The sequence below is a fragment of the Pinus tabuliformis genome, chromosome 7 (assembly GCF_031772625.1).
Source record: "Pinus tabuliformis cultivar Carrire ecotype Pingquan chromosome 7, CPIR1, whole genome shotgun sequence".
Lineage (NCBI taxonomy): Eukaryota > Viridiplantae > Streptophyta > Pinopsida > Pinales > Pinaceae > Pinus > Pinus tabuliformis.
Window position 1 is genome coordinate 1,519,658,493 of NC_142293.1, and position 23,157 is coordinate 1,519,681,649.

Below are 23,157 nucleotides of genomic sequence, written 5' to 3' on the forward strand. Positions count from 1 at the left end.
CCTTTGGTTGCAGAACCAGGAAGTCTGCAGGGTACTCCCAAGAATCAATAGAGACCAAGACATCCTCCACAATCCCTTCGGGAGTCACGATGGAGTGATCTGCTAATTGCAGTACTATCGAGGTCTTCCTCAAGGGACCCTGAAGATTGAGTTTAAGCATGGTATCCCTGGTCATCACATTGATGGCCGCCCCTAGATCAATCAACGTGTGGGGGATAATGGTGCCATTGATGTGAACATCTACTACCGGACTTCCAGGATCTAAGTACTTCGGGCAAATGACTTGTCCTAGCATAAGGTCAGACAGCTGTCCTACGACATTGATAGTTGAGGCATCTTTCTTCCATCTGCCTGGGTGTTTGAAACACTTCTCCTTAACCAGCTTGTTATATATTGGCACATCCTTGATGGCTTGGAGAAGTGGGATTTTTACACACAACTGCTTGAGCTCACCCAAAAGCTCATCTTCTTATGGGTTAGGTTGTGTGGTGGCCGTTAGTCTCTCAGGAAAGGGTGGAATAGGCTTTGGTTCACTCTCCTGATGGTTTTCCTCATCCTCTGGGGTAGGAGGTTGGCGATCTAGAAGAGTCTTTCCAGATCTAAGATTGATCTCCTGGATCTCCATAGCATAGGTAGGGCATGAGGTCTCCCCAGTATATACCTGCTGAGCCTGTCTATTGTTGGGGTTCGGGTTCGGTTGAGCAGGCATCTGAGGTTGCCTTGGAGGAGCAGGAGGTAAAGGCTGAGGTTGAACTGGTGGTGGAGGCAAAATGGTAGGAGGAGTGTTGTATTGGGGCCTCCACCCCGACTGAGGAGCACTCCATTGAGGCTGCGACTGGGTATGTGAGTGATATGGATGAGAAGTAGGTTGGGTAGGGTACTGAGGTGGATAAGACCATGGAGGAGGCATGGACCAAGAAGGATGAGTAGGGGGACCCCAGGAAGGCATGGGAGTCGAGTGGTTGGGGTTGTAATAAGCTTGAGATGCCCCTTGCATCCCATGCTGATAAGGTCTAGACCCTTGAGGCCTCCTTTGGTTGATGAAGTAGAGAGGTTCAGTGGGGGCTTCGGTTCCTTGGTACATGGCTTTAAACCCAGGTAAGTTTGGACACTGATTTGTTGGGTGGTCCTCCTCACAAACGAAACACACTTCAACCGAATGCAATGGACATTCGTTCTTAGGGTGTCTTCTGGTGCACCTAGGACAGAAGACAGCCAAGGCTCTCTCAGCTTCTTCTTTCTTCTGCTGGATCCTGAATGTGTCCAGCTGCATGGCAATGGTCTGTCTCACCTCACTCTTAAGATCTTCTAATTGGTTTGTAAGCTCATGTTTGGAGAAAGGGACACCAGTGGAGAGGAGATTTCCTCTACCTCGTTTTCTAGCTGCCCTGGAATGATTTCGAAACACAGTCTTGATGTCCTCATAAGGTAGTTGGTAAATGTCCCCCCCAGCTAACATGTGAAGGGTGTCTAAGAGATCTTCAGGGACTCCTCGGAGTAGAACCAACTTGAGGGATTCAGGGTCAAGTGTGCACCTGGCCCGTTTATAGCTAAGTTGGAACCTCTCCTCATAATCCTCTAAAGACTCATCATTCCCCATGGTCATTCGAAAGATCTCTCCCTTGGTTTCCTTGGACCTACAATAATCCCTATACTTGGTATTGAAGGCTTGCTGCATCTGAGCCCAAGTAGCGATGCTATTCCCAGGTAATCCCATGAACCAACGTAGTGCTGCATCCTTAAGAGTGGAAGGGAAAAGCTTCAGCTTTTGCTCATCTTCAGTATAGTCATAGGTTATAGAAAGGACAGCAAACTCAAACAAGAAGGTATCAGGATCCTCAGTGGTCAGTCCATGGAAGTGAGGCAAGGCGGAGGGGCTAATGTTTTTCATTTTCATATCTCCATTGGTCTCTCAGATGGGGAAAGCTCCTTCTATTCTCTCATCTTCTCTCCTATTATCAGGCATGGCTTCAGATGGAGTGGTCTCTAACTCTTCTTCTTCTATAGGGTCTTGGTATATCTCAGGATGTTCACCTATAGGTTCCTCTAGGTCACTGTCACCAAAGAAGAGAGAAGGGTGACTCAGTGATGTGGTGGGGGTGTTTGGTAGGAATTTGCCTGATCTATCTCGGTTCCTACGAGGCATGAAATGGAAAGGACTTTTCTTTTTTTTTTTGAGTTCTTTTGCTTTTTCTTTGGTACCTACAAAACTGAAACAAAGTGATCTACAACTAACTATATTGCTCAAATGAAATTTCAGAATTTGAAAGCTAATCTAGGAAAGCAAGAAAAATTACTCTAGGAAAGCAAGAAATATTAATCTAGGAAAGCAGGAAATGCTAATCTAGGAAAGCAGGAAATGCTAATCTAGGAAAGTAGGGAATATTAATCTAGGAAAGCAAGAAATATTAATCTAGGAAAGAAAGAAATATTAATCTAGGAAAGCAAGAAATGCTAATCTACTTTTGCAGAATGGAAATGAAATAAACTACTGAGCAGAAGTAAGAGTACGAAAGTAGAAGAAAAGCAACAATTACTAATACTCTGACGCTTCCTCGGCAACGGCGCCAAAAAGATGGTGAGCTCCAGTATTGTAGCAATAATGCTACAACTCCTGGGGCTTCCTGTCTCTCATTTTATCAACCCGGTAGTTCGTACAAACTTGGAAGTGACGGTGCTATATGCACAAGTACTAGCTCTTGTCGCAGCTGTCACTTGGTCAGCTGGCACAAGTCCGCTAGGGCTCAAGCCAACTTCTATAGGCTCTCAGAAGAAGCTTCCTAATTGATGGACGAAAGCTATTCTCGAAGGAAAACTACTCTACTTGACAAAATGGATTGAAAGCAAATCAAAGCATGTAAACCTAGGAAACCCTAATTTAACTAGTCTAACCTCTACAATGCAAATAATATGAATGAAACCTCTACCAATGCTGCTGTTACCTCTAATAAGTGAAAATGCATGGATCTAAGCTGCTTGCATCATAAAAGACATGTTTTTGTATTTTTCCTTGAAGTGTGTGGAATGATTGTGATTTTGTGCTAACTAGGGTTTGGTTGTGCAGATGGGATGGAGAAGGAAGGAAAGCGTGGGACAGGTTGGGGAGGCTAGGAGAGGTCCCTAGGGATCCTTAGCATCCATCCACAGAGGTTCCTCGCATTCAGATGCTCAGCAACCGAGAGAGTGGCCTCCTACAGGATGGCTGCAGGGGATCCTACAGGATACTCTGGTTTCTACAGGATGTCTACAAATGGCTACAGGATGACCTACCGTGAGTGTTTGGCGTGATGGAGGAGTGATGAAATGGTAGAGGGAGATGTGTAAGGTAGGAATGAGGCTGGTGATGGCTGTAGAAGTGGAAGAATAGGATGGGAAGTGAGTGTAGGGAGTAGGGTGGAAGGTAAAGGGCTATGTCAACGAAAGGGCTAGAGAATGGAAGTACGTGAGGAGTGAAAGACTTTGGGAGATGGCAGAGCGGAGCAGGGATCAGAGATGTGTTTGCATGCGTGATCAAGATGGAGGACGAAGTGATGGAACGAGAGAAAGCAGTGTAAGTGAAACAAATGCTTATGACTGTCACCAAACCGAAAATGCATTAACCTAAACTACCTATGCTTGTAAATTCAATGAACGGCAATCCAAAACGCGAAGGAGAATGTGCATGAAGCTGTGGTAAAGGAGTGTGGTGCAGGTGTGAATCATGTGGATGCATCTAACATAACGTGACTGTGTTTGCAGCAATCATGAAATAAAGAAATGCGTATTTTTGGTGGTTAGTCATGGACTTCACTCCAATCCCAGATGAGGTGGCAGTGAGCCTTAACAACCGTTTTGTTGGAGCTCCAATCGATTATATCTAACCTCTGCTACACTAAGCAAGTGGAAACAAATTCACCATAAGCAACTCCTATCTAACTCATGAAAAAGACCAACTTAACAACCTGTAATTCGAATTGCATGTGCAAATGAAAAGCTCAAAGTGCTGAAATGAAATGGAAACAAGACTACAGCAGAGGGGATATATGGCTCTCAGGTTGGGCCCTAACCTGAGAGCTATAGTCTCCTTAAGAAAACTCAGAACTAGATCAGAATCTGCCTTCTTTATTCATAATCTGATGTCATGCCAAATTGGCTTACAAAAAGGAACAAAAACTGAGCTGTGCTCCAAAATTACAATAGTAATACGAGAGTTTCAACAACCTATCTAAGGCTAAGGCCTCTATACTTATACAAAAACGATGATCCAACAAGTGTCCTTGATTTTAGGAGCTCGACTGTCCAATCTAGAGTTTAACTGATGATCCTGTAGGACGGTCATAAATGCTGTTCCTGTAGAGCAGTTTATAACTGCTGTTCCTGTAGAATAGTTGGCTGCTTCTAAGCTCGGAGGGGAGATTGGTTGGAGCTCGGAGTTCTTGGTGGGAATCACGAGGAATGTCCCTAAGACCGTGGACATCCTCTCCTAACAACCAGCAGTGCCACCTCATTGTCTCCTTGTCTCCTCTTTCATTGTCTTTTGCTCCCTTTTAATGCCAAAACCTGGAATCATAATGCATTAGTCACGTAGATAGAGTGCCTACCCTTCTTCCTACAAACAACATGAATAAACTAAGAAATGCATGCATAAGCAATAAAAAATGAATGGTTTGAGCAAGTAGAATAGGCCAAAATGAGCCCAAATTGTACCAAAATTGGGGCTCATCAGAGCTCCTAGTAGAAAACCAGTGGTGGAAGAAGAGAAGTAGCCACAGACCATATGGAGAAAGAAGGAGCAACAACTCTTCAAATAGTGAAGAAGTAGAACCAACAATAGATCAATGAGAAAAAGTATGAACCAAGGAAACAATAAGTAGAACCAACAACAGATCAAGCAATAAAAGCAACAACAATTGAAAAGAAAACCTCAAGAATCACCTACATTTAGAATATCCCTTGCTCCGAGAGAGGACCATGTCAACTTTGTAAAATTTCAAAGGAACCAAATTAGTTTCATTCCTTTCATGCATAAGGTAGAATGTTACAACTGTCAAAATTCGAGCATGTTGCAGCTAACCATGGAAGCAAAACGTTTAGATAAAATCAACAGAGCCTACAACAATATCAACAACCAAGAAGATTGGCCATCAGGTATAATCGTGATTTTTATTGTTATTTTTTTCATGTAACTTTTTTGGTCATAAGGCATCTCATTGTAGATCTAACTGATGGAGGAGAAGGACATTGCATGCATGGTATAGATATGGCATGAACAATAGGAGTGTTAATCTTGTTGCTTCATATCTTGGCCATGTTTAATGCTACACATGTCATAACATTGGAAGAGACTGTTTGTTTCCCCATTACTCAAGGAAAAAATTGAAAGAACAATAAAGACATGGAGATCTCCTAGTAGAAAACCAGTGGTGGAAGAAAAGAAGAAGCCAAATACTGTATGGAGAAAGAAGGAGCAACAAATCTTCAAGTATTAAAGAGAAACCCTTCTTGTAGTCCATGATTATTTCATGCATACTTGCCGAGAAATGTAGATGATTATGAGACTAGCACAGTCTCAGGGGGAGCGTATGCTAGAGTATGAAATCTTGAGGAGTACTAGAAGCATGAGTTTTGATCTAGTTCAACCATCCATTTTCATATCAATATGATACTGTAGTAATGAGGTATGATCTTAGGGTGAGTAATGTTAGTTGGATAAGTACATGAAGTAGAGTTGGAAATATCCATCAAGAAAGACACTTACGAGGGACTAACACAGGATATAAGTGAGCCACAAAGCGTTACTAATGCTACCCATTGCTTGACATAGAGAATTCCAACACATGATAAAAGAACATGGGGAGAATTACTCTGTTTCTGATGTTTTTGTCGAGGTTCCGGATATATATTAAGTGTTAATTCTAGGGTATCAAGGTTTGTTCTTCATACTGTTATTAATTTTCACTCATATTTTTTTTGGAAATGATGTATTTATTTTTTATGATTTGTAAATATATGTATATCAGACTTGTTACAACCTTTGTTGATCGTCTTCAACTATCCTAGCATCCACATGTGGAAATGACATGCATATGTGAATTGATACTTAGACCAGCAATATGTAGGTTGTTATATGTAGTTTGTTACAACCATGTACCTTTTATTGTTTCATCATTATGTATTAGTTGAGAGTCATGTAAATAGTATGTTGATTCATCATGGTATTAGGCATGTCATGGAGGAGTTTCATGGATTTATCTTGCAACCGCATGTATGGGCTAATGTTGATGTAATAATCATTTATTTCAGTCATTGGCCCATAGGATATTATGATAGCAACTATGCATTTCATTGATAAATCCATGTAAAATGCTCATGATGCTATGTACTTGTATTGTATTTGTCACTGGTTATCTGTTCATGAGTCATGAGGTCATGTATGAGGTCTTATGTCACTGCTACAGCCATGTATGTACAATGTTATATGTCATTCAGTCATGGTCATGTGGAGACTTGGTCCATATGGTGCTTATATGTGTGGAAATGAAGGATTGTTTGCAGCGAAAGCAGTTCATTACAAGTTGGAGCTAATTTAGGGGATGGCACATTTTCAGGGGGAGAATTTTATGTTCCTATTGCTTCAACCATAAATTTTCAGCATTATGATCCGTTTGGAGGAGTTCATAGTGTGCCTCATGATATACTTTGATTGTTGGTGTTATTGGCCTCATGCTATGAGCTTACAGGTTGTTGAGAATTTAGAGATGTTTGATATACGTGTGTTGGTGCTATGTAGTGGTGGTCAAGATTGTGTGTGGTGCCTCATGTGGATGTTGTTGCATATTGTAGCATATTATGTGATGCTTCTCATTGATGCTATGTGATTTGGATTGTTTCTATGGAGAATTAGGTTGGGGCCTTATATGATTGATTTTTCTTATGATTTCCATATGTTGGAATATTGCTACGTGATGTTAGAGTTTGTTGGTGACATGCTACTTTGAATGTAGATTGGTTATATACGCTTATTTTTGCTACAAGTATGACAGATATAGATGTTGGTTAATGTACATTATTTTTCAGCCATGTGGAGGTCACATGATTCAATACTTATACCTGTTTTATTCTTGCATCATCATATGGAGTCGACCCTTTTCCATTGATGTCAAAAGGGGAGTGATATAAGAGGAGTTTGATTTGGAGGTTGCATGGTTTCCATCAATACCAAAGGGGGATATTGTTGGCATTATGGTAGGTGTAGTTGTAGTCGGTGTGTGTTGACATTGATATCAACCTTGTAGCATGTATTCCAGATGTTAAGTCATGCATATGTTGTATGGCTGTAGCTAGTTGTGTTGACATTGAGATGCCTATTTTAGCCTCTTGATGATGTAGCCTGTTGGGAGTATGGTCTTCATGGAAGAGTTATATTTTATTGGCATGTGATTCATCCATGCTTTCATGCCTATGCTCATGGAGACGACTTATTGTAGTGATGGCTTTCCCTTGTGATGATGATGGAAATGTATTACATGTTTGTATAGAGATGTTGTAGCTGTTAGAGGTGAGTTGTTGGCATGGTGTCAACTTGTTTGGAGACCCTAACATGTTGATTATTTATATAGATTTGGAGGTATTGACATGATGACTTAGAGCCTTCATATGAGCATGATGAAATGGTTTATTCATTCTACTTGATTAGGAGGTGATTTCAGGTACTGAGAGAATGATTCTGGAAGTTTTGGAGCAGTGTTGACTAAATTTTTCGAGTCAAACATGGGTAACGTAGTATATAAGTGCATTGGGGGCATTATAACTTCTGTTTCCTTCATTATAAAGTTTTTAGTCCTGATATGAGCATTGTTCCCAAAGGTAGAATGATCTTTACCTTGTCGAGACTATGGAATGGGGGCAACACGAGTCCATGGAATGGACTAGTGTTGCCCGTTCCAACAATGATAGTGCTCGGATAGATCTTTCTAATGAGCTATTGTACGCGTCAAACGGAGATCATATGCCAAAGTTACGACCCCGGGAAGTTGATGTACCAACTTACCCCCAAACGGGGCCCACAGTTTGGCGTTTCATCTCCTAGGGTTAGGTTTTGGGAATGTTAAGGGTTTTTCCATTGTTTCTCAACAATAAATAGGCCTTCGAGCCTCATTGTAACACAGTTCAGAGGCATGTAGCCATCACATCTCTTCTCAGAGATAAGCTACCATCGCCCTAGCTAGTTTATTTCCATTTCTGTCTGTAAGCATATTTCAGTATTTTCCATTAATGAAATGAAGTATTATTTCCGCTGCATCTTTGTGTATATGGTTATCTCTGTAATTTGTTGCGTTCCTGTTTAAATCCGGAGCTCCTGATTAGGGTTATACATTTTCTTATTTTAAGAATATATAATAAGATATTAATTATCTAAATAACAACTAAGTAACCGTACATTTTATTTTAAGTAAGATGTGAAAATTTTGTGTATATTTATAATTCTTTATGTAAAATTAATAATCTAAAATTTAAAATTATTAAAAATAAAAGTAAAATATATAATATTAATAAAAAAATATTTAAAATAAATAAATTACATAGACAAAATCTAAAATTTAAATTTATAAAATATTAATGAACAATCTATTTAGAAGATGTAAAAACCAACTCAGAATCTTTTCATAAAGCCATTTAATATAAAATCAAATCACATTATTCCAGAAAACTACATCATTCATGAATAAATATAAGAAAAAGATAACTCATGAATAAATATAAGAAAAAGATAACTCAAAGTCTTTTTGATAAAAGCCATTTAATGTAAAACTATATTGTTCCAGAAATTAGGGTTAATTTTAAGAGAAAGGCAACTCAAAGTTATTAAATTAGGGTTAATTTTCAGAGAAAGGCAACTCAAAGTTATTTTAATAAAACCATTTAATAAGCACCCAAATTGTTACAAATTAGGATTAATTTTAAGAAAAGCGTATTTCAATTCATTTATTTTTATAAAACCATTTAATATAAAACCGCATCATTCTAAAAATGAGGATTAATTATAAGAGAAAAGCAGCCGTGGAAAACAGATTTTGAGAGCGACGCCAATTAATTTTTATAGCTCGCATCGTGAAGCTAATTTAAATAAAACTAGGAATTCCACAGAAACTACACCACAGTACAATACATAGTGCAGAAACTACGACAATTAATGGGAAACATGCTGCTGAAACTACGACAATTAATGGGAAACTACAATGATTTAATAATCGTGCCAGGTATAGATGGAATAATGATTGGATGAGTAGGAACTACAACAATGAATGGAGAAACTAAGCAAAGAATGGATGGATGGAATAATTTGAACCATAAGTTCTTTATTAAATTGGTGTAGCCTAGTGTACTGGATTTAAACTAGACTCATGTTGGCACAAATCTTTCCAAATGCCTATTGAAATTAGTAATAACCAACTAAGCTAACTCCTTGGACTAGTTCCAACACCACTTGACATGTTCTTGATGATATTTTTCTTAAACGTATCCATTTTATTTCTCCACATATTTCTTTCTTTGAGTTATTCTTTTAGCCTTTTGTAAATTTTTAGATATTATATGTTTTCTTTTTATGGTTAGCATTACTATAAGAGTTGTTGTTGCATTCCTCCTACAATTTTGATATGTATTGCACCAGTTGTACTTTTATTCCCATGGATATATTTTTCCACTCATTCATTGGTCATTAATAAAATTATCTTAGTTTATATTACTACCTATTCACTATGTTTTGTGGATTAACTATTTTTTATTGATTTATGGTGAAAAATTGAATACTTTGTATGTCATTGTCTATTGTTTTATATATAATTTCAAAATATTGGTCACTCTCAGCTTCGTACCTCTATTTGCAATAATCTAGAACTACATAAGCCAATGACCAAATACCTTAAACCTAGTTAGTTCACTCTACATACTATGTCAACCATGAACCCATGGTGACTAGAACAATGTCTTAAGCTTGTTTTTGATAGCATGAGACACACTCTTTCTGTCAAGGCATACAAATGGTACAATTATTGGTGTATGTAAGTCAAGTTTTCATGTTTTGACTTAAGGACAAGTTAGAAGCACTGTTTAGATATCTCCATAAGACTTCGAGTTTGAGTACTTGTTTTTCAATAACTACATATGTGGATATACATGTTTACATATTAATAAGGGATTTGTTTTTTGGTGCATCTTGTTGTGCGTTTTTATTAAGAGGAAAAAGAAGAAGCTCTTAGAGATGTTTGAATTTAATTTTCATATTTATTAATATTTTTATGCTAATTAGAATTTTCTCAAAGTAACTTTGATGGTGGGAATTGAGCAAGGGATAAAACAAAAGTTTGCATTGGTAATTTCCCTAAAAAAAAACTAATATAAGGAAGTTACAAATGACAAGATGCATTGAATCCATACCCTTTTGAATTTGATTACAATGTCTAAGGAGCCTTTAAATTTTTCATTTTTCTTAAATAAAAATATTATTTCTTGGTTGAAAGGTAACAAAAGAAAAATGGTTGAACATGAGGATTACCATTGTTACTGTGACTTAAAACTTGCACAATAGAAACTAAACAACAAGCTTTATACAAAAGAAATTGTGAATAATATTTCTTTAACTAGGTGATGGGTATTAACCACCAAGAGTTAGGTGCTTCCATACATTCTTTATAAGAGTGTGTGACCACCCATATTGACTTTAATAGCCATGACATCTTCTAGTTTTATTAAGACTATGTGTGTAGCAATTAATTGTGTAGGGTTAAAACAAAGAAAAAATTGCAAAGTATGTCTTGACTTTTAAGTAAGATTACTCTAGATATGCATTTTTCTTCTTACTAGTTGCAACTTACAATATTTACATGTCGAAGTTTAAGCATGGAGTAATGACTTGGGGACAAAGATGGAGAATTGGAGGTATTGTCTACACTAATGCAAGGCAGCATATTACTATCTGTTAATTTATGGTATGTTCTATGCTTATAACAGTTTACTTATCTTTCTTATTATTATCCACACATTAGCAATCACATGTACATAAAGTAAAGTGCAGATAGAACATTAAACGATCGACAAACAACAAGCCAAGACAAGAGACACAAGATGTGGTGGCTAGCTAGGGACAAACCCCAATGTGGGGAAAAGCTTTGATCAAATCTTCCTTTGTCTTCAATAATCTAGCAGAGAGAAATAGTACATAAATTAGATTTACACTAGCAACAACAAACCCTAGATCAATCCCAAACTAGGGCAAACAATATCTTGCAAACCTACCGTCGGATCGGCTTAATTCCACCACCAAAAAATGCGGCCTTCAGAGGAGATCTAAGTGGACCTACACCGCAGTTCTGAGGAGGGAGTTTTTTGGTCAATGCTGGTCAAACTTTGGTTCTACAGTTGCTGCCCCAAAACTGCATCCTTCCTTCCACATGTGTGAGAGAGAGTCTCTTTTTTCGCGTAGTAGAGAAGAGCCTCTTTTCTGAGCAGGAGAGAGAGAGAGATGTGATGAGATAAGTGTGTCCAAATGTGGAAAAGACCTCCTATATTTATACACAACTTTTGATGTTTGAATAGATGCAACTATTGGGCTTCTAAGCCTACATGAGTTGTAGGTTGGCTTGATAATTATTCCATGATCAAAATAAATTCATATCTCCATAAATATTTATCGGAATTAGATGATCTTTAGATCAATCCTACACCTCGCGACGAGAGGAATCTAATAAAAATATTATCAGCCATGAATTAGATTACCCACATGGAGTTTGGCCCTATTTGCCAATTTTAACACTCCCTCTCAACTAGGGAGAAATCCATCTACAATCTGTCTGTCAGTCGTTACTATTCATACATCAAATGCACTACCCTGTATAGCTTGACCCCTGTTCTACTCTGCTCTATCCTGCCTACACTGCTCTGTTCTATTTAGCCCTATTTTGATTTGCTATGCTCTGCTCTGCTTTGTCCGAATTATGAAGAGGAAGAAATGCTCAAGGATGTATCATACTGACTCAAAAGTCAGTCTTAGAGTATGTACCACTGGTCCCTGACTAGTCTCAATTGACCCGAAGTTAGTCTCATAGTGGGTACAACTCCTACCACTGGTCCCAGACCAGTGTCATCCTCCACTAACTCAAGGTCAGTCTCAGAGTGTGTACCACTGGTCCCGGACTAGTCTCAACTGACCCGAAGTCAATGTCATAGTATGTACCAATCCTACCATTAGTCCCAGACCAGTCCTTCACTGGCCTAAAGTTAGTCTCAGAGTATGTACCACTGGTCCCAGACCAGTCTCAACCGACCTGGAGTCAGTGTCATAGTGGGTACAACTCCTACCACTGATCCCAGACCAGTCTCATTAATCCCAGATCAATGAAGGTCATCCTAGCATAGGGAGTATGGTAGATACAGTGATGCGTCCATCAGTACTACTATGGTCCCTATCCTCATTTCCCTGCTCATTGATCAGATGAGAGGTATTTGCCATGAGTCCAAAACTACATGGGTAGGATGCCCTGATAGGAGAACTTAATCAATCCTCTCCTCACAGGAGAACTAATCATCCTGCTACATAAACGCCATGGAGAACACATCATCTAGGCCTCATAAGAGAACTAATCATCCTGCTACATAGTCATCATGGAGAAAACATCATCTAGTCCTCATAGGAGAACCAATCATCCTACTACATAGTCGACAGGGGGTGTACACATATACCACCAGGGGATGGTGAATCACCCTATGGTCATATATCGCTCCAAGAAGTACCACACACCCCCCCGGAGCTCCCAAAGCTCAATGCATCATATAGGACCCTCATCAGAGGGTCTTTGAACAACACCAAGTTGTTTTCGGAAAGTTATGAAGTTGACTTTCCCTAGGGGCTTTGTCAGAATGTCAACGACTTATTCATCTCTACCGATATGTTGGAGCCTTATAGCTCCCCGTTACACCATATATCGAATATATTGGTACCTGATATTGATATTCTTGGAACGATCATGGAATATAGGATTCTCTAACAAATGAATCCCACTCTGGTTGTCACATAGGATCATGGTGGTATCCAGTGTAAATCCAAACAGCTCATTGAAGAGCTTCCGCAACGAGACTACCTCAGAGGAGGCCATGCTAGCAGCAATATACTCTGCCTTGGCAATGCTCAAAGCCATCGATTTCTGCTTCCTGCTCATTCAAGATATCGAAGCAGATCCCAAGGAGAAACAACACCCAGAAGTGCTCTTATGATCCACCACACTACCTATCCTACCAGCATCAGTGTATCCAAATAGTCTCACATCTCCGGTAGTGTATCTTAGCCCATATGTGATTGTGCCATGAAGATATCTTAATAGATACTTGGCACCAATCCAGTGTATGTGGTGAGGTTCAATCATATGTTGACTCAACGTGTTGACTACAAATCATATGTCTGGATGAGATTTCACTAAGAACATTAATGCTTTGACGAGTTGATGATACTCGGTGGCATTTCATAAAATAGGTCCAGCAATGCTACCGCTTAACTTCTTATAGTCAAGCTCCATCGTGGTAGTTACAGGCTTGCAGTCCACCATACCGAATCTTTTCAATATTTTCACCACATGTTTTCCTTGAGATAGGAAAATTTCGCTTGGCTTCTGCCAAACTTCAAGTCCTAGGATATAGTATATCAGTCCCAGGTCCTTCATTTCAAATTCAGAAGCCAACTCCCTCTTACATTTGTGAATGAGAGGGTGTGCACCTATTAGGAAGAGTTCATCAACATACAGCACCAGTATGAGAGGTTTTTCATCTTCAACCTTAAAGTAAATGTTAGGATTAGCTTCACTCTTAGTGAATCCAAAATTCATCAAGTAGCTATCGATCCTCTCATACCATGCTCGGGGTGCTTGCTTCAGCCCATAAAGGGCCTTCTTCAACCTGCACACATGATATTTTCGATCATAAATCTCAAATACTTTAGGTTGCTCCACATAGACTTCTTCTTTGATCGAACCATGCAAGAATGCGGTCTTGACATCCATCTGATGTAGGTTCCATCCTTGTCAAGCTGCAAGGGCTATGATCAACTGGATGGTGGTATAACTAGCAATAGGTGCAAATATCTCGTCATACTCTATACCTTCCTTCTTGAAGAATCCACGAGTGACAAAACGAGCCTTATATTTTTCCATACTTCCATCTACTGCATGCTTTATCTTGTAAATCCATTTAGAAGTGACAATTGTCTTGTCCTGGGGTCCGGGAACTACTTCCCAAATAGTATTCTTCATAATAGACACATATTATTCGGTCATAGCATCCTTCCATACTTAATGCTTGACGACATCTAAGAATGATGAAGGCTCATTTTGTATGATCGTCATGATTGTCAGTTATCCCTGATACCAGTTGGGCTTCTTACTTTCACGGAAGGTTCCCCAGGGTGTAGTGTGTCCTTCGGCATCACCGAGTAGCCCCCTAAGCTAAGAGGGCCTCTTCCTAGAAGAGGAACGCTCAAGTGAATCAATAGGATCCATGGGTTTCTCCACATCGGGCATTGTTACATCATCTTCCCATAAAATATTTGGAAATCTTTGATCATGGAGCATGGCACAAACAACTTCCACAATCGTACGGTTCTTCCTTTCCACCATGCCATTCTGCTCAGGAGTATATGGTGTAGTAGTCTCCCTCTTAATGCCAGCCTTAGTTATGTCTGAGTGAAACAACTATAATATATCAAAGGTCTTGCTTTGGCTTGCGGTGAATGGTCCCCTTTGAGCTTTCCTTCAGAACATCCTGGACATACACCTTCTTTCTCTACTTGGAATTCGAGCATCCCTGTTACCATTTGTCTTACATCGGGTAGAGGTTTGTAATGAAGGTGGGAAAACCTCCGATGCCAAAGTTCGGACTCAAGAGATGTGTCACAAGACATGACACCCAGCGGACTTGCACTAACATGATATAATGAATCAACTCGAAACCCAAGAGTGAAGGCATATTTAACATTATTTTTCCATATACGTACCTTGCCATCATCGAAGGTTACCTTGTAGCCCTTGTCTTCCATTGCTGAGATGGATACCAAGTTCTTTTTGAGGTTAAGTACATATAATACATCCTGTAAGTGGACCGTATTACCTTGGTTCAATTTGAGAAAGACATTGCCTACACCTTTCATGGGATATTTCATATTATCTCCAAGGACAATTTCCAAGTTAGTTTCTTTCTCTATCAGATTATGGAGAACTTCTTTGTAACCAGTGAAGTTCCTTGAGGCACCACTATCAATGAGCCAAATTCCCATTGAGTCTAAAGGAGTAGAGGTAGATAGAGCAACTGGTAGATAATATTCATCCTGCTTATTTTGAACAATGTTGGCTTCATACCTGGAATTTCTAGCCTTCTTGAATGGTTGTCCTCTTCGTTGATTCCCATCTCTCATTTTACCTTTGCTATTGAATTTTCCATTCCTTTTATTGCCATGAGAGGGATTTTTATCATTGTCCTGGTGTGAGTCCTTTCTATCAGGGCACTCCCTTACATAGTGACCTTCTTTATCACAAGTGTAACATCATCCTTTTCTTCCACCCTTAGGTCTAGCCTTTCTTTTTTATTTAGTCCCAGAATTATTTCTTTTCTTAGCATGAGAAGAAAAGGAAATAGGAGGACCTTTAGGCATGGGCATTTCTTTCTCTTCTACCCTTGTTTCTTCTTGAATGCATCTAGCCATTAATTCCTCGAAACCAGGAATTACATTATTGTTCAGAAGAGTAGTCCTAAACACATACCATTCGGATGGTAATCCTCCAAGAGTTGTGAGTGCCATTTCCCGATTAGTAATAATCTCCCCAATAGATAGGGGATTGTTCCTGATCTCGGTGATTCTTAAGAAGTATGATTGCATACTCTCATCTTTACCCTTCTTGATTTCCTTCAACTTATTTCTAAGAAACAAAACTTGATTTGCATCATTACCTTTAAATAAACTCACCAGTCTATCGTATATTTCCTTGCAGGTGTTAAGGTCAAAGATGTAGGCCACCAAGTGCTTGTCGATAGAGTCCCGGATGATTTTCTTTGTTTTGACTTCACCAGTTTTCCATTTGTTAATGGGAGCAGTAGATGCATTTGATGGAGGATCAACAACATTGCCTCTCACATGTTCCAACACTCCTTGATCTTCTAGGGTTAGATTGATAGACATTTTCCATTCATGATAGTCAACTTTCTCACGGAGCTTGTCCTCGGCAGGAAAGAGTGATGAGGACACCATAGTTATTTTAGGATAGCCTTGCCAATCTTCTCTTTGGTGATTTCTCTTGCTTTTCTCAGGGTTTGTCTTCACCTTAGCTCCGATACCATGTTAATTTATGGTTTGTTCTATGCTTATAACAGTTTACTTATCTTTCTTATTATTATCCACAGATTAGCAATCACATGTACATAAAGTAAACTACAGATAGAACATTAAACGATCGACAGAAAACAAGCCAAGACAAGAGACACAAGATGTGGCGGCTAGCTAGGGAAAAACCCCAATGTGGGGAAACCCTTTGATAAAATCTTCCTTTATCTTCAATAATCTAACAGATAGAAATAGTACATAAATGAGATTTACATTAGAAGTAGCAAACCCTAGATTAGTCCCAAACTAGGGCAAACAATATCTTGCAAACAAACTCTCGGATCTGCTTGATTCCACCACCAAAAAATGCAGCCTTCAGAGGAGATCCAGATGGACCTATAGCGTAGTTCTAAGGATGGAGTCTTCTGGTCAATGCTGGTCAAACTTTGGTTCTGCAGTTGTTGCCCCAAAACTATGTCCTTCCTTCCACGTGTGAGAGAGAGTCTCTTTTCTGCACAGTAGAGAAGAGCCTCTTTTCTGCACAAGAGAGAGAGAGAGAGAGAGAGAGATTTGATGAGATAAGAGTGACCAAATGAGGAAAATACCTCCTGTATTTATACACAACTGTTGATGTTTGAATAGATGCGACTATTGGGCTTCTGAGCCTACATGAGTTGTAGGTCGGCTTGATAATTATTCCATAATCAAAATAAATTCATGTCTCCATAAATACTTATTGAAATCAGATGATCTTTAGATCAATCCTACACCTCTTGATGAGAGGAATCTAATAAAAATATTATCAGCCATGAATAAGATGAGCCACATGGAGTTTGGCCCTAGTTTCCAATTTTAACACTATCTCTCATTTTTATATGTCAAAGAATATTTTTTTTATTCATGGAATTGCCCATGGGCTTTTCTTCTGGGATATGGATTAAGTTACATATTGACTCAGTAAAGTTAAAATTTGGAAGTTACAAAGTAAAACATGGAGGGTTAGCTTGGGTAGAGAATTACAAAGAGGAAGGTGAACCTACATATGAGACATAATGTTATGGGGACAATGTCCTTATTCATTTATTCAAATGTCACTTACCCCAACTAACATGTTTAGCTAAATTGATAACTATTATTCTTGCATATAAAGGCACATACAGAAAAGGAAATGAAGGAGGAGGAATAGAGGGAGTCACTTGTCCCAATGAATCTACCATAACAACGAGTTCATTATACCATCTTTAGCCTTGAATTATCTTTCAATATTAATAAGAGCCATTGTCCATATGGATTTTATTATTCTTGTTGTCTATTGTCTTGTTACATAATTCATGTTGGATTGTACCCTAGTTTTTCAACAACTAGTTATATTATAGGAAATCTATGAGTTGCAAGCCAATAAACTTTTTATTTTTCATTTTCTTAATTGGCTGATAACTAGATATGATAATGGGGTAAATTTGGAAAGTAGAAACTGTTAGCTACCTATATCAATAGGTTTCATATTTCATGATTGGCAAAGAAAGGTCCAAATATGATCTGCTTTGGTGATGCAAAGATCCCATATTTCCTAGAGAAAACAATGTATGTACATAAGTTCTTTGTTGACTCAATTTTGATAGATGGTCCAACAGCCTAATCTGGACCATGCCATGTTTCAATTTTTGTTGTAGAGTAGAGAAAGAAGTCTGTCCAAACTGTTTAATCTTGGCAGACCAGTAGCTTAGGTAGAGAATTAAGGTTCCCAACTGCTTAATCTGGGACCTTGGAAGCAATAAGAGTAGTTCTAGATAGAAAATCAAAAGAAAAAGCCAAGAGAAAAGAAAAGGCAAATAAGGGTCTGCAAGTCTAAGTGCACCCTCCAAGAAGAAACAAAAAAATGCTAGGCAAGTAGATGGGTAGGCAGATGGGGTTGCAGAAATGTCATTCCTTATAATTGAATGTGTGCTAACCTATTCACAAAGGATAATCAATGGATTGAGAAGCTCCTCTTCTCCATCAGGTGGCAGCAAAGCAAAGGAGCATGTCTAACTTCCCAGTTTCCCTTTTCACTCCCATTCCTAACATCCCCTCATCAGTTGAGATTCAGGGAAGAATTTGAGGTTTTGTGGTGGTTCTTATTCCCTTAAAAGCCACATTTCTTGTCTAAAATTCTTTTCATTTTGATCTACTCCCTAAACTAAGTGATTTTCAAAATAAACTTAGTGATATCATTCCTCATTCACCCTTTGTCATCCATATTAACACCTAACCTCTATTATCTAAATCCCCTATGTTACCCTTTCCCTACTATTATAACACTATGGTGTATAAACCCCAAGCATTGTATAAATATCCCTCCCCTTGGCATTATAGCCATATGTTCACTATCAGGGATTAAATTGACATCTGGTCAGCTTAAGAGCCCTAACCTTTGCCCCTTTTTCCCCTTCTGAAGTGATTTAACCCATTAATCCCTTCACTTGCTAAGAAACCTTGTGAAAAACCCATTTCCACCCCTAATCCGCTTCGTTTGCAAAAAACATATAAAACCCACTTTTTCCCATTTACCCAAAGTTTGGCGCAAGAGCGCTTTTGCATAAAAAACATTGGAAAAACTATGTAATTCGCCAAATTTCCAAAGGTCCCGCCGGGCGCGATTCTCAAAAGAAACATTATTTTATTCCCGCCCTCCGTCCGTATCGTTCGGCCACCTCAACGTCCCGTCAACCGTCGGATCGGGCCCTTTTGATCCGACGGCCCTCGTGCATATCGGACCGGCCCCGACGTCCGAGAGTTACCTTCCGATATCTGTCAGAGGGTGACGTCAGGCCTCTGCTACGCGTCACCCCCACAGCGCATCAGAGGTACATCTGACATTTCTGCTTCCGTACCAAAAGCGGTGCGATATGAAACCGTTAACCACTTCCGGTTTCAGTTGATCCGCCCTACCAGCGTCACCGCCGTGTCAGCGCCCCGTCCTCCAGTTGCCCCACCTGTTTGCCACTTCACCATCCCCGTGGACCTCTTTTATGCTGCCACGTCGTCCGATGACGTCATGCTGACGTCATCCGACTTTGACCCCACCTGATGACGTCATGCTGACGTCATCCAAAAAGGTGCCAAAGTCCTGAAAAAACCATATTTTGGCCGAAATGTCGTGTTTTTTGCGCTTTTTTGCAAAAAACGCTGTTGTATCCTCTGCATGAATTTCACGTCCGAGCCTTCGCCAAACTGCTGAATTCAACCTGGAGACCGCTGGCACGCCATTTCACCTGCATTCTTGACCATTGCTGACTGTATATCAGGTATTTATACATGCAAATCCTTTCTGCGCCCGGTTTTGTCTGTATATTGCCAAAATAACTTAAAACAGTGAAAAAATATATAATTCACCGGCAAATCCCCTATGCTTGGTCCCCATTTGCACCTAGAATGTCGAAATTCACCAGCTAAGCCTCGTTTACCTGAAATTTTATGAAAACTGCATTCTGTTCGCGCAATCGCGAAATAGTAACCCAAACCATACCAATTTGCTGTAAAAGAGAGATTAAGGTTAGACATTGGTCTTATCCATGCATTAAGCATTGTTTCAATTGCTGCAATTGACCATATATCCTCTGTCCTTGAGTAATTCACATTTCTCTGTCAAAGTAAACTCTTTGTGTTGCTCTGCATAGTAACACCAGTCTATAAACAACAGAAATCCTTAAAGTAACCATGGATCCACCAGTAGGCCCGGTGGCATTGAACGTTGCTCCATTGAATGCCCCTCAGAGACAATTGGAGTGACAGCCTCTAGCAGACCTGGATTATCAGATATCCGAAGAAATGTTGATGCACATCAAGTACCACATTCATATGTTGAATGAGTTGAGGATTAAACATGAAGCTGGAACAAATGTATTAGGTATTTGGGACTCTTTTCTCCCTATCTTCAAGCTCCCACAGGTCAACCAGTTTCCTGAGCTAATTCACCTATGTGCTGAATGCTATGACCCTACTCAGAGGGCAGTGCTTGACCCTTCAGGCTCAGTTGTTTTCTATATCACTCCTGAAGCCATCAAAGAGATGCTTCAATTCAAAACTCAGAAAAAATTGGTTCCTTTGTCACTGAGTGATCTGATTAAGCAAGGAGCCAGGTTGATAGAAGCTCAGATCACCAAATTAAATCAGCTGGACATTGACTCTGACTCTGTGAAGTATCCTCCTATCAACCATGTATACCTCAATCAACTGGGCAGAGACCTAGTAGATATGATCAGTCCCATTCTGAGCTACAATTCAATTGAGTTTGTTGATGAAACTTTGCTGGTGATGATGCTCATGTTCACTCCTGGCAAGTCTCCAATCTGCTACGACTATGCCACCTACATCTCTGATAAAATACATGAGCAGTTGATGAACGTGGCCCGAGAAAAGGTGTTCAGATACACCTCCTACATTTATCATTTGATCTTATATTATCAACATGAGAAGTTTTCTTTTGCTATCAAAAGAGTTGATGCCCAAGGCAATCCAAGGTCAATGGTCTATTGGTCCTCTACTTTCCACTGCAGATCTGAATCTCCATACACTTACTGTGAATTCATAGATCTCTTCATCCACCCAGCCATGTCTATGTTGATGAGCTCACCTCCTCCAAGGCTCACTGATGAGATGCAAAGGATCCTTCAGTTATCCAAAACATACAACATTGGGGACTGGTACTTCTACCAGAACCACATGGTCATCAGGATATATGGGTGTGAATTGCCTCCCTACATATTGCCCAGATATGTACCCATGAGATTGTTTGCCCTGGAATATTTCAGGTAGTTTGGGAATGCCGATGTGCTTCACTTTTCAGGCAGAGGTAAGAAAGCACAGCTGAAGGTCAGGAACCAACTTGGCCACTTTATCTACAACAAAAGGGAAGAAGGTTGGCAAGAGGCAGATAGAATGTTAGAATCCCTTGGCCTGCAAACCATTTTCCTGTGGAAACCATATGACCCAAATCACTTCATAACTTTAAGAAGGGTCAAGTATAGGCTGTCAGGTTATGACCATATAAGGATCCCTCACATAGAAAAATATGCAAATCAAGTAAAATGGAGGAGAGGAACCCTAGAGGAGCCTGTTACACAAGAAGAGTTGAATCAAAGAGCAGTGAGAAATCTGAAAAAGATGGCTGACCTTGAACTTTGTTCACAGGTACTCACTCTTCCAAGCACACAAGTGGGAGCAGTTGCCTCATCATCAACTGCAAATCAGCAAGCAGCCAAAGCTAGTGAGCAAACCTCTAGCAAAGGCAAGGAAAAAGAGATGGAAACAGAACAGCCGCCTCATGAGGAGGTGCAGCAGCAACAATAGCAGGAACAACAGCAAGAAGAGGGGCAGCTTGACAAAGAGCAGCCATTACAGCAAGAAAGGGCAGCTGAGACCCCAATTTTCACTAAGCAGCAGGCTCAGAACACGGTGCCTCCTAGGCAAGAGACTACTACTGAAGCCTCAGTCCTCCAAACTCCACAAGAGGAGGATATAAGTAGGAAAAGGGATAGAGAGACTCCCCTGACATCATCCATAAATCAGGGAGAGAAAAGGCATAGAATGAATCCCCTCTCTGAGGAGGAAATGCCAATAGGGCAGTCTCTGGGCATGGGCCCACCTAGTAGAGAAGCATCAGCTAGTTCCTTCCAGCAGGGACAAGACAAAACAATGGGAGGAGAAGTCAGCTCCTCAAGCCACCAAAGAGAAACTGAAGGAGGCATCAAACAACAGTTTATTGACATTAAAAGCAAAAATGAGCCACTTAAAATACAGCTCTATAATCATCTGCTGAAAATGGCTCCTACCAACCAGCAAAGACTAATGTCTGCCTATGATGTTCATGAGGGGAAGATGATAATGAGTGATTTTATGCCAGCTGTAGTACAACCACAGTCCCCTGCAGATTATTTAAGGACCAATCTTGAGGTCCTTACCAAGGACATCCACCCAATGGATCAAATCGAATTGCACAAGCAAACGGGCGAGATGGTGTATGCCTCCTTGGCAGATAAGACACTAGTGAATTATAGGCTAGAAAATAGCCTACACAATACAACTGCCCAGCTTGAGTTGGAAAGGGCATCCTCTCAAGCAAAGGATAACAGAATCAAAGCCTTGGAGGAAATAATTATACAACTTGGGCATGATCCCAAGGATATTAAGGCTGTGCAGGCATTGTTGAAATTGAGAGACGCAGACATGGCAGCCCTTAGAAAGATGGTCAAAGTCCCAGCAATAATTCACCCACAAACTGAAGAAGTTTCTTAGCTGAGACATGATCAAGATGCCACAGCTTTCCTAGTATCCCTATACAAACAGCTAATCCAAACCCAAGAGAAGTTGGGAGAGTCAGAGGCTGCCCAGGCAGCATTGCAACAAAATGAAGGAGGTCAAACCTCTCAGCCTCCTCCTGAAATAATTAATCTTGAGGAAGGTCCTCAAACCACTGCTCCCCCTACTCAACAAATAGAATAGGCAGCACCATCCACCTCAGCACCAGTGCCAACAACAGACCAGGCTTCAAGCCTGGACATGCAGAAGCTAAGGAATGAAATCGAAGCCCTGGAAGCCCAAATGTCAGAGTTAAAAGAGGCCAGGGAAAATTTGGTCAAGTTGAATGAAAGATATGACAAATCCAATCAGACTGTAGCAGAAAAGGGCAGGGAAATAAAATCCCTTAAGGATAAGATAAAGGAGCTAGAAAAGGAGCTCACATTGGACAAAGTAGTGGTTGAGCTCAAAACAGTCTTATGGGCACATATTGGCCAGTCCATCACTGACCAATGGCAATATATTGAGACAATTCATGA